At 43.9% G+C, this 12583-nt stretch overlaps 1 protein-coding gene across 5 annotated transcripts in view; it reads left to right on the forward strand.

The window, feature by feature from the left end:
• LOC106593427 (lysosomal cobalamin transport escort protein LMBD1) overlaps window positions 1-12583 on the forward strand; it is a 202154-nt gene that overhangs the window by 121329 nt on the left and 68242 nt on the right. The window lies entirely within an intron of this gene.

The following is a 12583-nucleotide window of genomic DNA, read 5'->3' on the forward strand; positions in this document are numbered from 1 at the left end:
TACAGTAACTAGGAAGAGACACACTGATTATGAGTCAACACATCATCTAATGTGCATCCCAAATGGTTCCCTATTCCCTATGTAGGTATTTTCTACAGAAGTGGTGCAAATTGCAGAAGTACCACCCCTAAAAAAACGTAGGAAATGTATTTACGTCAGTATATCGTCTAATTAAATCTGAGGCAATAACAAATATATCGTTACATTAATATAATTAAACTGCATTGTTTATACACTGATTTCTGTTGAGAGGTGGCTGTCCCAAACCCTGGTTTGAAAAATAAGCATTTCATGATTTTAGATGGTTTTTGTAACACTATTATATCGTTGCAACATCTTGAGTCGTTCTATCAATACATTTAACAATGCTGATCTATTTATTAGTTTTGTTTATTTTTAATCATCTTTCTCAAAAAAAATGCTGTCCACCTTTTGATGGGATTGCACCCCTCTCCACACTATGGCCACATGGTGAGTAGTCTGTCTGCAAGCATTCTGGAGAAAATGAGGGAGCAAGTTGGTCAATCTTCATGTATTTTTAAGACGTGTCACTACCGAACATCTAACACTTCAACAAACATGTACACCTGTCCAAATGACAGATAGCCAGCCATATGCTAGCTATGGAATTCATTCAAGATAAAGTCAAAATTGCTGTGTTCACCAGGCTGTGTTCACCAGTCCAATAGATCAGTTCAATATTATTTTCTTTGGACTTTTTCTCTTGCCTAAATGTTTGAGACAATTTTCGAACCACATGGAAAGCCTTCCGAACCATAGAAATACAGTAACACAGAAATTGAATGACTGTTTAAACCAAATAATAAAACATAGAACGCAAAGTATTATATTGTATCTCAAACTTTTTCAGAATTTATCGCCACCCCACCCCAAATCTAATTACACAAATGTTGATTTTTACAGCAACGAATAACCTTCAATTCATTACATTTATCTCTTATCAAAATGAATACAAAACCAATAAATGAATTTACTCAGTCAAATGATCTTTCTAAAAAGCCGTATCTTATTATACATTGTTTTGGGGGCGACCCCACTGCAGTTCCCCTGTTGCCCCCTGACTTTGAATACCACTGCTCTAATGCTTCCAACCCACCTGTCTTCACAATGGTTCATGTGTTAGACTCCTCCTCCCCACCATTCATTCTCTAATAGTTTACATTTTGAGGACAGAGTAGAATGGAAGATGATAAAATGGAATAGAATGCCTTCCAACTTCCCTCTCTTGGTTCACGTGTCACAATCCTCCCCACCGTTCATCGTCTCCCAGTTTACATCTCCACAGGCCCACTGTTTATTCACAAGCTCTAATGAAACGTTAAAGCAGCCGGCTAGCTTCTGTAACAGTGTGTCTTTAACCTAGGGGGGGGGCAGTCCTAATGACACTCCCCAAACTCACATCTACACAGTAATGCGATGGCAGATATATCTACTGTATGCCCAGGCACCAGGCAGGAACGATGAGCAGGGAGCCCAAGAGCAGAGCTACAGTACCTACCAGTCTTCTGTCTGTTCTGTTTCCACTGCTGTCATGTGCAGAGCTACAGTACCTACCAGTCTTCTGGCTGTTCTGTTTCCACTGCTGTCATGTGCAGAGCTACAGTACCTACCAGTCTTCTGTCTGATCTGTTTCCACTGCTGTCATGTGCAGAGCTACAGTACCTACCAGTCTTCTGGCTGTTCTGTTTCCACTGCTGTCATGTGCAGAGCTACAGTACCTACCAGTCTTCTGTCTGATCTGTTTCCACTGCTGTCATGTGCAGAGCTACAGTACCTACCAGTCTTCTGGCTGTTCTGTTTCCACTGCTGTCATGTGCAGAGCTACAGTACCTACCAGTCTTCTGTCTGATCTGTTTCCACTGCTGTCATGTGCAGAGCTACAGTACCTACCAGTCTTCTGTCTGATCTGTTTCCACTGCTGTCATGTGCAGAGCTACAGTACCTACCAGTCTTCTGGCTGTTCTGTTTCCACTGCTGTCATGTGTTGGTGTCTGATTGGCTGTGTGTTGATCACAAAACGTGTTGATTATATTACACCAGACGTGTTGATTATATTACACCAGACGTGTTGATTATATTACACCAGACGTGTTGATTATATTACACCAGACGTGTCAGATTATATTACGCCAGGCGTGTCAGATTATATTACGCCAGGCGTGTCAGATTATATTACGCCAGGCGTGTCAGATTATTTTACGTTCTCCCCTCGAGTGTAGCTCGTCTGAGGAGGAGACGTAAATGCCTGGGCCTAAACACACCAGGTAACACAGATAAAAGGGGAAGAAATGTGGGGTGCAATGAGCAATAAATACATCAGACCACAACCAGAACTCAATTTTAACCCTCAGGGGATGTTTAGTGAATTAGTTAAATAAACAATATAAAAACACCCATAAATAAATCAGTAAGAAACAAAACCACAACAAGGGAAGGTAAGAGAAGGGAATGTTTGGGATCGGGGTCCAAGTAATGAAAATAAACAAAAGGTCCCTCCTCTTCTACACACCTAATCCTTCCTAACACACTCTAAACCCTAACCCACTGTCCTACCTGGTTCCAAGAAAAAATACAAGGGTGACACCCGCCCGGCTAACCTAGTGTATAAAACAATGGGTTATCTACGTGAGAATGTACACCCATGGGCAGATCTACCTTTTCCCTTCTCCAGGACCTAGGTAGGGTGGAGCGCCTCAGGAGGACAGGCTGAAACACAAACAAAAAAATTGACACCAATAATCAAACCAAAAAACAAGTGTCCTCTCTCTCTCCCCCTCGCTATCCTTCTCTTCTCACACGGCAAACAGATATCCTCTCTGTAATCAGCTACAGCCACGCCCACCATCGTTAGCCGCAACTCGCTACACCTGTAATGCCCAAGACAAACACACTAACAGGGGAAAATGGGGAACAAGAAAAACGTAACACGCCCCCCCCCAAAAAAGCGTAAACCCCTGGGTTTATGATAAAACCCTTACATACATATATTTTTTTTTCTACAACAGCAAAGTTATCAATGCCTGGTGCTATTAGTATTTATTTTTTTAACTAGGCACGGGACAAAGCATCCGCAACTATGTTTTCCGAACCCTTTATGTGCTGAATTTGTAAATTATAACCCTGTATAACCAACGCCCAACGCATAAGACGTTGGTTGTGGTTATACATGCGGCTCAAGAAAGTTAAAGGGTTGTGGTCTGTGTATACCACAACAGGCAACACACTGGAGCCAACAAACTTCAAAAAATTGTAGGGCAAACAACAGCGCCAGAGTCTCCTGTTCGATAGTGGAATAACGTAACTGACAGCTGTTGAATTTGAGAGAAATAGCAAACTGGGTGATCTAGACCATCGTGTTCCTGTAATAGTACAGCGCCTGCACCCACTGAACTGGCATCCACCTCCAACTTAAATGGTTTCTGGAAATCAGGGGCAGAAAGAACAGGAGAAGTACACAATAGTGCTTTTACAGAGTCAAAAGCAGATTGACACTCAGCGGTCCACTCAAAGGATACTGAAGGACTGAGTAACCTAGTCAGTGGGGCTACAACTGTTGAGAAATTCCTACAAAATGTACGATAAAAACCCGTCATGCCTAAAAATCTGCGTAATTCTCGGCGAGTGGCAGGGGCAGGAAACCGGGTGATAGCATTCACCTTAGTTGTTATGGTACGCACCTGACCCCGACCCACCTCTTTACCCAAATATGTAACAGTTGCCTTTCCAAACTCACATTTGGCTAAGTTAAGGGTCAAAGAAGCGTTGGCCAAGCGTGCAAACACAGCCCTCAATGTGCTCAGGTGATCAAGCCAGGTAGTCGAATGAACAACCAGGTCATCCAGATATGCAGTACAATCAGGAACATCAGCCAACACAATATTTACCAAACGTTGAAACGTGGCCGGAGCATTCCTCATTCCAAAAGCCATCACTGTGTACTGACAGAAACTGTCAGGAGTTACAAAAGCAGACACCTCAGAGGCATGAGGGGTTAAAGGCACCTGCCAATAACCTTTTAACAAGTCAAGCTTTGTAACATACGCAGCCGATCCAATGGTGTCTATACAGTCATCCATACGAGGTAAAGGGAATGAGTCAGGTATAGGAACATTATTCACTTTCCTGTAGTCAGTGCACAATCTTTGAGTCCCGTCAGGCTTTGGAATCAGCAGACAGGGGGAACTCCAAGGACTGCCACTGGGGATTGCGATCTCATTTTCCAGTAAATAAGTTACCTCTTTCTTCATCACTCCTCTCTTGATTGAATTCACACGATAAGGGTGCTGTTTGATTGGAGCAGCATCACCTACATTTATATCATGTTTCAACACATTGGTACGACTGGGAACATCCTGAAAGAGACTCGGAAAATCAGTGATTAGTAACTCAATATCAGCCCTCTGCTGATCATTCAAGTGCAACAAATGGGTTGGGAGAGACGCTACCATCTCCGAATTACACAAACGAGCACACTGCTCAGGAGTATTCCGCATCACCAAACCGTCCTCATCATTTATGCTGACTCCTGGGTGAGTAACCAGGCTCACAGAAGCAACAGAGGATACAACAGGTTTTTCACTGGTAATGGGAGACTCGATACCACCTCTAACAAGATAGGCTTTAATCATGTTAACGTGACATACCCGGAATGGTCGTCTACGGTCTGGCGTTTTGATAACATAATCAGTATCACTGAGTTTTCGGTCCACTACATATGGGCCAGAGAAACTGGAAGAGAGACACGAGCCGGGTACCAGCAACAACACCAAGACTTGGTCACCTGGGTGAAAAGAACGAGACACAGATTTAACATCAAAATGACGTTTCATTTTCTTTTGTGTGGAAGACAGATTTTCTCTGGCTACAGCACAGGCGTCATGCAACCGCTCCCGGACTTGACTAACATAGTCTAGTACATTAGTAGAGGACCCCACTGAATCATCAGCCATAAGTTGTTCTTTCAGTACCTTGAGAGGCCCTCTCACGGTATGACCAAAGATTAGCTCAGCTGGGCTAAACCCAAGAGACTCTTGTACGGTCTCCTGAATAGCAAACAGCACGTAGGGCACCCCCTCATCCCAATCTTTTCCTGTGTCCATACAGTATTTACGCAACATAGCTTTTAGCGTCTGATGCCAACGTTCCAGCGCACCCTGACTCTCCGGGTGGTAAGCGCTAGACATCTGATGGGACACTGACAAGGACTTCAACACACTTCCAAACAATTTTGATGTAAAATTTGTGCCTTGATCCGTCTGTACAATTTTTGGAAATCCAAAGGTAGAGAAATACTTAATCAGCGCCTTCACAATTGCCTTACTTGTGATTTTACGCATAGGAATCGCCTCTGGGTACCTTGTAGCAGTGCACATTATTGTTAACAAGAATTGATTACCCGACTTATTCCTGGGTAAGGGACCAACACAATCGATGATTACCTTCTCAAACGGCTCTCACATAACCGGAATAGGGCAGAGAGGGGCCGGGGAAATAACCTGGTTAGGTTTCCCCACCACTTGGCAAGTACTACATATATGGCAATAGCGAGCCACATCCCGTTTCATTCCCGGCCAGAAAAAATGACGGAGGAGTCGGTCGTAGGTTTTAGTCGCCCCTAGATGACCAGACCAGGGAATATCATGAGCTAGGGACAACACCTTCGTCTGAAACGGGGCAGGAACTACAATCTGGCAAACGGAACTCCAATCATTTTCTAAGTCAGCACGGGGAGTCCATTTTCTCATCAGAAGCCCCTTCTCAAAGAAATACGTCACACCTTTCCTGTTTTTCTCACTCAAAGGTAACATGGAGGAAAAACATTTGGCCAAGCCCACATCCTCTATCTGGGCAGCTATTAGCTCCTCCCGAGTAACTGGCAACCTTAAACAGTCCACCGAGGAAGCCATTGTCTTGTCTTTATTTCCATCATCATGATCAGAACTCACTGGGAACACAGGAGTAGAACACTGAATATCTTCCCCATTCAACATAGGTGCAAGCACAGAGTCAGCCAAGTCTACCATGGTACCTAAGCGACGTGACTGCGCACGCGTAATGGCACACGCTGGAAATGCTTCGGGAAACGTAGTTCCCAAAACATCAGCACTTGACTGAGCATCAGGCTTGTCTAGCACTTCTAACACAGGCACAACTTTGCCTCCTGCTAGATCATTACCCATGATTAGAGCAACCCCATTCACGGGAAGCTCGGACTGTACACCGATTCTGAAACATCCACTCACTAGATCAGAAGTCAAATGGACAGTATGTAACGGAACAGGCACACAACCCATTTCGATCCCCCTCAATAATACACTAGAGCCACAATAAGACTCTTCTGACCAAGGCAGAACACTCGAGAGAATTACAGACTGAGCTGCACCAGTATCTCTCAATATCAAAACTGGCTTTTGTTCTCCAGAATCACCTGTCAGGGAAACAAAGCCTTTAAATATGAATGGGTCGTACATTTGATCAGGACGACTTAGTACAACTTCAGGACTCTCCTTTACAGAGCTCTTATTGGTTACTTTAATCAATCCCACACTTTTATGGAGTTTAGGGGTTGAAGCTGGTGACTTGCGTTTTAGAGACGTACATTCCGAAATTACGTGTCCTACTTTATGACAGTAAAAACATGCGCGTTCCTCCTTTTGATTCAGCCGTGTACTTCCTGAGTAACGGGGTGAATAGTAGACAGAAGAGGATACAACCGGTCTAGTCTCACTACGGTGTGTGGGAAACACCGTTTTATGTGTTAACACAAATTCATCTGCAAGCACTGCGGCGTCAGATAACTTTAACACTTTCTGTTCATTAATGTATACAACCAACCACTCTGGGAGGCTGTTTTTAAATTCTTCCAATAACATTAATTCACGAAGACCTTCAAAGGCATTGATTTTACTCGCAGAGCACCATTTGTCAAAGAGAGACTCCTTCTCTCTAGCGAATTCAACAAAAGTTTTTATAGAGGATTTGGAGTGCTTTCTAAACTTTTGTCTATAAGCCTCCGGCACAAGCTCATACCCACAGAGCACAGTAGCCTTAACTATGTCGTAATTAAGACTATCAGCGAGAGAAAGAGTACCCAATACCTCCTGCGCTTTACCGGACAATTTACATTGGAGTAAAAGCGGCCACACGTCCCTAGGCCAATTCAAAGCCACTGCTATGCGTTCGAATGCACAAAAGTAAGAGTCAACCTCAGACTCACGGAATTGTGGAACTAAAGCAATATGCCGGCTAATGTCAAAGGTAGAGGCAGATCCTGGAGTAGAAAACACACTATTGGAAACGGCATGGACAGCGGCCAGCCTCGCCACCTCCACCTCTAATTCCAATTTGCGCATTTCGAAGTCCATCTGCCTTATCTTAAGGTCCTTTTCGGCTTCCAACTCCAGTCGGCGCATCTCATCCTTTCGGATTTGTGCTCGCTCTTCTGCCTCCATCTGTAAATGTACAGCCGTAGGCACAGGAGAAAGAGGGTCAAATCGAGGCAAGGTGGCCGGGGCCTTATACTCGACCTCATCGTCGGGCCTATACGGGGTACCCAGAGCATCCACCACCTCTCCAACCGCAGGCCGAGGCAAAACCAACACCTGCTTTTCCATCAGCGCCGCTAATACCAATGTCTTTACCGCCGCCTTAACCTCTATGGGACCGGCGGGACGAATTCGTCCCACCTACGTAACAGCCACTGCCATCCTGTGGCGCGATTTTCAAAATCTTCAAAATCCTATTACTTCAATTTCTCAAACATATGACTATTTTACAGCCATTTAAAGATAAGACTCTCGTTAATCTAACCACACTGTCCGATTTCAAAAAGGCTTTACAACGAAAGCAAAACATTAGATTATGTCAGCAGAGTACCAAGCCAGAAATAATCAGACACCCATTTTTCAAGCCAGCATATAATGTCACCAAAACCCAGAAGACAGCTAAATGCAGCACTCACCTTTGATGATCTTCATCAGATGACAACCCTAGGACATTATGTTATACAATACATGCATGTTTTGTTCAATCAAGTTCATATTTATATCAAAAACCAGCTTTTTACATTAGCATGTGACGTTCAGAACTAGCATACCCCCCGCAAACTTACGGGGAATTCGCTAACATTTTACTAAATTACTCACGATAAACGTTCACAAAAAGCATAACAATTATTTTAAGAATTATAGATACAGACCTCCTCTATGCACTCGATATGTCCGATTTTAAAATAGCTTTTTGGTGAAAGCACATTTTGCAATATTCTAAGTACATAGCCCAGGCATCACGGGCTCGCTATTTAGACACCCGGCAAGTTTAGCACTCACCATAATCATATTTACTATTATAAAAATGTCATTACCTTTTGTTGTCTTCGTCAGAATGCACACCCAGGACGTCTACTTCAATAACAAATGTTGGTTTGGTCCAAAATAATCCATCGTTATATCCGAATAGCGGCGTTTTGTTCGTATGCGTTCCAGACACTATCCGAAATAGTAAAGAAGTGTCGCGCTTGGCGCAATTCCTGACAATAAAATTCAAAGTATTCAATTGCCGTACGTCGAAGCATGTCAACCGCTGTTTAAAATCAATTTTTACGTCATTTTTCTCGTAGAAAAGCGATAAAATTCCGACAGGGAATCTCCTTTTCGGCAAACAGAGGAAAAAATCCCAAAGGCGGGGGCGGTCGGGGTCACGCGCATAAGCTAGTGTCTCTTGATGGGCCACTTGAGAAAGGCGATAATGTGTTTCAGCCTGGGGCTGGAATGACGACATTCTCTTTTTTCCCGGGCTCTGAGAGCCTATGGACGACGTGGGAAGTGTCACGTTAGAGCAGAGATCCTTAGTAAATGATAGAGATGGCAAAGAAGTTCCAGAAATGGTCAGACAGGCCACTTCCTGTAAAGGAATCTCTCAGGTTTTGACCTGCCATTTGAGTTCTGTTATACTCACAGACACCATTCAAACAGTTTTAGAAAATTTAGGGTGTTTTCTATCCATATGTAATAAGTATATGCATATTCTAGTTACTGAGTAGGAGTGGTAACCAGATTAAATCGGGTATGTTTTTTATCCAGCCGTGTCAATGCTGCCCCCTAGCCCTAACAGGTTAACAAAACCCCTTGGCACGGAGATATCGAAATGGTCTGCCAAAGTCTCTAAATCTACCCTCCTACAATTCTCAAAACCCTCCCACGTTGGGTTATCCAGAAAAAACTTCAGGTTAAAGTTGGCCATATTCTAAATTCTCCACCTAACTACCACACAGCACTAAACACTACACCCAACACAACAACCACCCAAGCCACCCTAGTGTGCGGGCACAAGCTGGATCAATAAATATCCCGGATGAGCCCCCATCTTACGTTCTCCCCTCGGGTGTAGCTCGTCTGAGGAGGAGACGTAAATGCCTGGGCCTAAACACACCAGGTAACACAGATAAAAGGGGAAGAAATGTGGGGTGCAATGAGCAATAAATACATCAGACCACAACCAGAACTCAATTTTAACCCTCGGGATGTTTAGTGAATTAGTTAAATAAACAATATAAAAACACCCATAAATAAATCAGTAAGAAACAAAACCACAACAAGGGAAGGTAAGAGAAGGGAATGTTTGGGATCGGGGTCCAAGTAATGAAAATAAACAAAAGGTCCCTCCTCTTCTACACACCTAATCCTTCCTAACACACTCTAAACCCTAACCCACTTTCCTACCTGGTTCCAATAAAAAATACAAGGGTGACACCCGCCCGGCTAACCTAGTGTATAAAACAATGGGTTATCTACGTGAGAATGTACACCCATGGGCAGATCTACCTTTTCCCTTCTCCAGGACCTAGGTAGGGTGGAGCGCCTCAGGAGGACAGGCTGAAACACAAACAAAAAAATTGACACCAATAATCAAACCAAAAAACAAGTGTCCTCTCTCTCTCCCCCTCGCTATCCTTCTCTTCTCACACGGCAAACAGATATCCTCTCTGTAATCAGCTACAGCCACGCCCACCATCGTTAGCCGCAACTCGCTACACCTGTAATGCCCAAGACAAACACACTAACAGGGGAAAATGGGGAACAAGAAAAACGTAACATGTAACAGATTATATTACACCAGGCGTGTTAGATTATATTACACCAGGCGTGTTAGATTATATTACACCAGGCGTGTTAGATTATATTACACCAGGCGTGTTAGATTATATTACACCAGGCGTGTTAGATTATATTACACCAGGCGTGTTAGATTATATTACGCCAGGCGTGTTAGATTATATTACGCCAGACGTGTTAGATTATATTACGCCAGGCGTGTTAGATTATATTACGCCAGGCGTGTTAGATTATATTACGCCAGGCGTGTTAGATTATATTACGCCAGACGTGTTAGATTATATTACGCCAGGCGTGTTAGATTATATTACGCCAGGCGTGTTAGATTATATTACGCCAGGCGTGTTAGATTATATTACGCCAGACGTGTTAGATTATATTACGCCAGACGTGTTAGATTATATTACGCCAGGCGTGTTAGATTATATTACGCCAGGCGTGTTAGATTATATTACACCAGATGTGTTTGATCACATCAATGCGGTGAAATCTGACTGGAATGGGATCAAGGACCGTTTCTTGTGACCTGTATGTCTGTTTTCTGTCTGTCTCTCAAACGGCTACTTCTTGCTCTTTGGGAGCACCAAGTGCCAGGCAGGGATCATTCCAGAGCAGAGTTACCTACCGGTATGTCTCTGTTTCTCTCACACACCAGGTCTCTTCAGGGCGACCATTTTACTTGCATATGCTCTTAAATATTTTGCTGTGCAACCTGGACATTTTATTTAGGAGCACCAGTGCGCCTAGAAAAATGAAGGATTCTAGCTTTATTACCTCAAATATTTTTTATTGTGCTCCTAAATGTATTTGTGTGCGCTTCCATTTTTCAATATAGGCACACACGTGCTCCTTGTTAAAAAGGCCAGCGTAGAGCCCTGCACTCGCTTCTCCTATGGTTTCTTTAATGCCTTAGTGTCTGTCTGTGTGTCGGTCACAGCAGTACTTTTCTGCAACCTTTCTGTCGGTCTGTCAGTCTGCTGCTGCTTGCTCGTTGTGGGTTCTAGGCCATTATAAAGCATTACGTAACCTGTACGGGTGCTAAAATGGCTTCATAAATACATTTGGATGATTGACAGACAGGCGTGTTTGTGAGTGACCCTAATGAACTCAATCTGATTCATTCATCTTGATGGATGTTATTGTATTGCATTTTGACTGTATTTACTGTCATCTGCTTCCCTAATGATCCTAGAGAGACTTTAATGAGGCCTAATTCACTAATTGGTTGATAATTAGTTAATTAGCCTAGCTGATAACCATGTAACTTCACCTCAGACAATAACATTTACCTTCACACCCACTCATGTCTGCCCACCAGCATGTCCATACTGTGCCTGTCTGTATGAGGTCGGTGGGTGATCTTGGACAGAAACAGAGCTTCTTGGTATCATCTTGGTGTATCAGAATGTGCCATTAGGAGATGAACACCACACAGGAAGCCAGCTAAATGCACCAGGATGTATTATTCAGCCACCCAGGCTGTCTGTCTGTCTGTAGAGGTGAATGTAGAGCAGTAATCACTTGTCCTTGCTCCAGGTAGTCTGCTGTATCTGCATGTGTGGGGCTGTTGCAGTGATCATTAACGTTTAATATAGGGCCCCAGTCCATGCTCAGATATATAGCCTCAATACAGCCTCAGTCTAGATAGCGGAGATGTCTTTGTTCCATGGCGCACAATTCAGCATTTATGCCTACTCTATTCGGTAACACAAGCTCGCTATTTTGCAGGATTCAAAATAACAATCACTGTTTGTTACAGATGTATAAACTTAAACTAAAAACTATAAACTATCTATACCTATATTGTCTTTATAAACCTACTTAAATAATGTCATTTGTTGGCCTACCTTCCTGTAACTAACATTGTGTTGCCTGGCAACTAACGTTCCCTGGAAGATGTGACATCACACCAATAGAACACTATGTAAAGAGGAACACAATGACAGCCTTGAAGTGTGTCTCAGAGGCTGCTGTCAACACTGCAATACAGCTCAACTTGTAGAATTACTGTTGCTCCTCTGTGCCAGGCCAAAGGCCTTGTGGTGGGGTTTAGTCTGCTCCACTGTGCCAGGCCAAAGGCCTTGTGGTGGGGTTTAGTCTGCTCCTCTGTGCCGGGCCAAAGGCCTTGTGGTGGGGTTTAGTCTGCTCCTCTGTGCCGGGCCAAAGGCCTTGTGGTGGGGTTTAGTCTGCTCCTCTGTGCCGGGCCAAAGGCCTTGTGGTGGGGTTTAGTCTGCTCCTCTGTGCCGGGCCAAAGGCCTTGTGGTGGGGTTTAGTCTGCTCCTCTGTGCCGGACCAAATGCCTTGTGGTGGGGTTTAGTCTGCTCCTCTGTGCCGGGCCAAAGGCCTTGTGGTGGGGTTTAGTCTGCTCCTCTGTGCCGGGCCAAAGACCTTGTGGTGGGGTTTAGTCTGCTCCTCTGTGCTGGGCCAAAGACCTTGTGGTGGGGTTTAGT

This window comes from Salmo salar, chromosome ssa01, assembly GCF_905237065.1.
Source record: "Salmo salar chromosome ssa01, Ssal_v3.1, whole genome shotgun sequence".
Taxonomy (NCBI): Eukaryota; Metazoa; Chordata; class Actinopteri; order Salmoniformes; family Salmonidae; genus Salmo; species Salmo salar.